At 42.1% G+C, this 5,834-nt stretch overlaps 1 non-coding gene across 1 annotated transcript; it reads right to left on the bottom strand.

The window, feature by feature from the left end:
* Window positions 1–3,161: 3,161 nt before the first annotated feature.
* LOC131226385 (small nucleolar RNA R71) lies at window positions 3,162–3,268 on the bottom strand. Its single transcript, XR_009161773.1, has one exon. It is a non-coding gene; the product is annotated as a small nucleolar RNA R71 (small nucleolar RNA).
* Window positions 3,269–5,834: the final 2,566 nt, after the last annotated feature.

Raw genomic sequence — 5,834 nt, forward strand, 5'->3', positions numbered from 1 at the left:
GGCCTCCTGACGTCATAAACATCAAAAGAGAAAAAGAGATATTCAAAGCCATTGCAAACCCATTGTAATTTCAGTCACAACAGACCATTAAAGACTGAGAAAATATTCTTTTAATAATCAACTTAAAACCAAGTTCAGTTCAGAAATTCAAATTAAACGCATGAGATAATGTCTCCCATCTCGCTACAGGCTTCACCTCTTAGCCCTAGCTAAGAGGATTAGCCACACATGGATGGGCTGATTAAACAACAAAATAAAAATAAAAAGGAAAAGAAAAGAACAAGAGGGGAAGAGAGAGAAAACCCAGCCGCTACTTCCGTTTTTCCTTTCCCACCAAGCTCCCAGCTTTTCCTCCCGTTCCAGCCGTGGATCCCTCCAAAAAAACCTCTGCCACGTCCAGCATAGAAATATAAAGGAAAAAGAAAGAGAAAAAAAAAACAGAACCGAGCACAAACCAAAACCGAGCACCTCTCTCTCGTTCCAGCCACCTCCACACGCTGCCAATCACGAAAAGCCTTCCTCCTTACTCACGTCCCCTGCCCAACTGTATATCCCCTGGAGCTCTCTCTTTTCTTCCTTTTTATCCCTTGCTAGGGACGGAGGAGCGAGGTTGTTGAATTCGAAACGGAAACCCATCCGTTTACGCAGACAGAGCTGACGCAGTCGAGAATTTCGCAGCTGGAAGAACGACGTGGTCGGTGATGTTCACCGCGAATATCTTCAAGCAAACTTCCTTGCACGGTCGGTTTTCACTCCTGCTCCATCCGAATGGCTTGGATCATCATGAGGTATGATGATGGTGGCCCACCAGAGTCGACCGTAGCTTCCTGCTGCGAAACAGAGTCGCCGCAAGCCGACTCTGCCACATGCGATGGCCCATTTGTTGAGGCCGAGTAGAAAATCCACTCCGTCCATTGAATGAAGAATGAAAAACCAGGTGGGAATGGCTGGTTTCGGATCAAACTTGGTGTGGCCCACGGATTTATTCGTTGCACCGTCTATCCTGCGTTTACATGCACTCTACCTGTGTGTGTGTGCATGGGACAAAAAGGAAAGCTAGGTGACGGTTTTGGTCACCTTGCAGAGCATATGGACGGCTCTGATCGTCGAAACCTGTGATGGATGGGGCCCACTAAGAGGCACCGGCGGACCCACAATCTCCCGCTGTGAGAAGGATCCCGTTTTGAGAAGGAGAGTCGGTCAGCGCTTGCTGACCGACTTTTGGTCTTTTGGTGTGCACCCGGTGCACCTGCATAATGTGTACATGCACTACCTGTGTGGGTCCCACAGAGATGTTTGTGAGAAATCTACTCCGTCCATCTGGTTCTTCACATGATTTAGGGCGTTGAGACTGAAGATGAGGTGTTTCCAGAGATCAGGCGGGCCCCAGATCAGTAATTTGTGGGCTGATCTGCCCGTTGGGCCACTTCCACAGCAATCCAATGGGTGAAATTTTACGTGTACGGTTCATTTATGGTCTTCAGGCCACATATGGAGTTTTGAACTGATCAGATGGTGGGAACCCCATGATCTTGCATTCTGGACACTTTTCAGGCCACTTGAGCTTCAGTTTCTCAATTTTCTCAGACCCCTGGAGTCCGTCCCTTGCCCTTGGTAATGCCTGAGCTTTAAATCCATGCTTTTAACATCCTTTCCAGCCCATGCTCGTAAATATACTCTGCATCACAAATACGATTAAATCAGGTCATTAACCGGCATCATGCTTGTAAATTCAGGAATTAATTGGGGTCTAATATACAGTATTTGACCCTCAACACAACCCTATACTTGGGGAGTGAACAAGTTTTTGGCGCCGTTGCCGGGGACTGACGGTTACGTTTTTCTGAAATTAATTAGTTTTAGAATTAGGTTAGGATTAGGATTTTAGTAACTTTAGGCTAAAGGTTTTGATTTTATTTTATTTTTAGAAACTAACTTGTTTCCATGTTTTGTAGGATCCTGACATAAGTTCCTAAATTGGTAATTCCTTCCTAATTTCTCTACTTTTTCCACTTTTAAAAATAGGGTTTAAATTTTAGAAATCTTTTAATTCTACTATTTTCCTATTTGTAGGAAATAGTTTATTTTTAGAAATTTTCCTATTTTGTTTTTAGAACTAGGTTAGTTATTTCCCTTTTTAGGAATTAACTTTCTATTTTTATTTCTTTAGTAACTTTCTAATTTTAACTCTTTTAGAATCTAATTTTGTTTCCAAATTTATTTTTTGAATTTTTGTTTAGAAACTAACCTTACTATTTTGTAGGCCTTTAAGATAGAAATTTCTAATTCGGTAAGCTCCTTCCTTACTTTCTATTTTTCAGTTCTCTTTTAGTAATTTACTTTCTAGTTTAGGACTTTCATAATTTATTTTAGAAATTTCCAATTTCTTTTAGGAATTCCTTCTTTTAGAAATCAATTCACTGCTATCTTTCTTTTAAAGGATTGTTCTTCTCCTTTTTAGAATCTAACTTATTTTGTTTTATTTTGCAGGTCTTCAACTTAGGGCCTCCAATTTGGTAACTCCTTTCCAACCCTCTCTTTCTTTTTAGATTTTCTTTCTTAGGATTAGGTTTCAAATTTAAATTGAGGGCTACGAGTGTTTCATGCCCAAGTGGGCCCGTGACGACACTCGACGTCTCTTGACTGAAGGAGGATTGGTTGAGGGGTTGACTATCCATCGCAGGACTAGACACCACTCGAAATCCCCTGAGTTAATTGAAGTTATGGCTGAAGACCAACCTCCTCTACTTCCACCCAGGGTGGAAGATACCCAAGATGAGAATGAGGTGCAACAGGCACCCCCGCCTTGTACTTTACGAGATTATCTACAACCGGTGGGAGTGAGTATGCCCTCATGCATGATTTTCCCTGAAAACACAGGACAAATGAACATCAAGCCAGGAGTTATCCAACTCCTTCCCAAATTCCATGGACTTGAATCAGAGAGTCCATATTTACATTTGAAAGAGTTCGATAAGATTATAGCTACATTATGTTTTCCTAATGTATCTGAGGATACAATTAGGCTGAAACTCTTTCCTTTTTCCTTAAAAGAGAAAGCTAAGACGTGGTTACATTCACTGCGTCCTAGATCCATTGGCACATGGAACGACATGCAGAGGGAATTCATAAAAAAATTCTTCCCACATTATAAAACGATTACCCTCAGAAAAGCAATAATGAACTTTGCCCAAAAGGAAGATAAAACATTCTTCCAATGTTGGGAAAGGTTCAAAGATTTGGTCAGTTCATGCCCACAACACGGATTTGAAACGTGGCGCATTACAAATTTTTTCTACGATGGACTGACATCTTCCATGCGCCAAATGGTCGAGACAATGTGTAATGGAGAGTTCATTAATAAGGATGTTGACGAGGTATGGGACTACCTCGACAGTCTGGCTGAAAAAATACAATCTTGGGACTATTACCCAAAGTCGAACACCACGTCTAGGCCGACTCAATTAAAGGAGAAAGGTGGATTATATCTCTTGAAAGAAAAGGATGATCTCAAGTGTAAAGTGACTACGCTCATAAGGAAAGTTGAGGCCATGGAAGGAAAGAAGGATAAGGTTAATGAAATTGTTTGCGGCATCTGTGATTGCAACATTCATACAACTGAAAATTATCCTACAATACCCGCCTTTCGAGGAGTGTTGAATGAACAAGCCAATGCCGTAAACAACTATCAAAGACCTTTTACTGGACCTAACTCCAATATGTACAATCCTGGTTGGAAAAATCATCCAAACTTTAGTTGGAGGAATGGACAAACGGCTACTCCTCTAGGTTTCTTCAATCAAAATCCAAACCAAGTGAAACCTTAAGAGGAACCGGTTCACAATTCCATACAAGAGCTGGCTCAAGCAATGCGGGGAATTACAGATTTATGCAAAAGATAGATTCTCGTATGACGGTTATAGAAAAGGGGATGCTTCCTGCACAACCTCTCCCCAATCCTAAACCGCAGTACGAGATTAATGATCCCAGCTCTTCAAATCAGATGGGGCACGCTAAATCCATCACTACTCTTAGGAGTGGAAAGATCATCGATAAAACTCTTCCGGTTAGACCCGAAAAACCTCAAGAACCAGAAGAGGACAACAATGATGGAGCTAGTGATGCCCCACAAAAATTAGAACTGGAACTTCTAGAGAAGCCAGTTGCTCCGTTCCCCCAATGGTTGGTTTCACCAAAACCTCTCTCTAACTCTCAGGATATTTTAGAGGTGTTGAAACAAGTGAAAGTCAACATTCCTCTACTTGATGTCGTGAAACAGATTCCTTCATATGCCAAATTTCTGAAAGACTTATGCACGACCAAAAGACGGCAAAGTATTCAAAAGAAAATTTTCTTGACTGAGAAAGTGAGTGCTATCTTAAAGCAAGACGCGCCACAGAAATTCAAAGATCCCAGTAGCCCAACCATATCATGTGTAATCGGGAACCATCGAATTGATCACGCACTTCTTGACTTAGGAGCGAGCGTCAATCTGATTCCCTACTCGGTATACAAACAGTTAGGTTTGGGTGAATTAAAACCCACCCTAACCACACCACAACTTGCTGATCGCTCTGTTCGTGTACCAAGAGGGATAATCGAGGATGTGTTGGTCCAAGTTGATAAATTTTACTACCCTGTAGATTTTATCATCCTGGACACCGAACCCATCAATAACATAAGCACTCAGATCCCCGTCATTCTTGGCCGCCCATTCCTTGCCACTTCAAATGCAATTATCAATTGCAGGAATGGTGTCATGACTATGTCTTTTGGGAATATGACATTAGAGTCAAACATCTTTTTCAATAACGGCAGAAACTTAGAGGAGGATGACGATGTCTACGACATTAACATGATTGACTCTTTAGTGGAAGATACGACACCTCTGACCTTATCCTCTTACTCTTTAGAGACGTGCCTGGCCCACTCCCATGATTTTGATGATGACATGATTAGGGAGACGTGCGCCTTGCTTGATACTGCACCGGTACTTGAAGTTAACTGGTGGAGGCCACAATTTGAAGAATTACCACAAACCGATGTAGTGCCTCTACCGTCTAACCTCAAGCCGCCGAAGCTTGACCTAAAACCTTTGCCCTCTGATTTAAAATATGCCTATTTAGGTCAAGATGAGACATACCCGGTGGTGATCTCTGCCCACCTGGAGAAAGAACAGGAGAGTATGCTCATATCTACTCTCATTAAACATAAAGGAGCCCTGGGATGGACGATAGCGGACCTCAAGGAAATCGATCCCTCGATTTGTACTCACCACATATATCTTGAGGATAATGTAAAAACTGCTCGGCAACCACAACGTAGACTAAATCCAAATATGAAGGAAGTGGTTAAAGCCGAGGTTCTTAAACTATTGGACGTGGGTATCATATACCCTATATCTGATAGTCAATGGGTGAGTCCAACTCAAGTGGTCCCTAAGAAGTCTGGAATCACCATCGTAGCCAATGTTAATAATGAACTCGTGCCAACTAGAGTCACTACTGGTTGGAGAATGTACATTGACTACAGGAAGTTGAATACCGTCACGAGAAAAGACCACTTTCCTTTACCATTCATTGATCAGATCCTGGAAAGGTTAGCTGGTCATTCCTATTACAGTTTCCTTGACTGGTATTCGGGCTACAACCAGATAGAGATAGCCCCTGAAGACCAGGAAAAGATCACATTTACATGTCCCTACGACACCTTTGCCTACCGAAGGATGCCATTCGGACTATGTAATGCCCCTGCCACCTTTCAGCGATGTATGCTTAGTATCTTTTCTGATATGGTGGGGCAATATCTAGAGGTCTTCATGGACGATTTCTCTG

Source organism: Magnolia sinica, chromosome 14, assembly GCF_029962835.1.
Source record: "Magnolia sinica isolate HGM2019 chromosome 14, MsV1, whole genome shotgun sequence".
NCBI classification, from domain to species: Eukaryota; Viridiplantae; Streptophyta; class Magnoliopsida; order Magnoliales; family Magnoliaceae; genus Magnolia; species Magnolia sinica.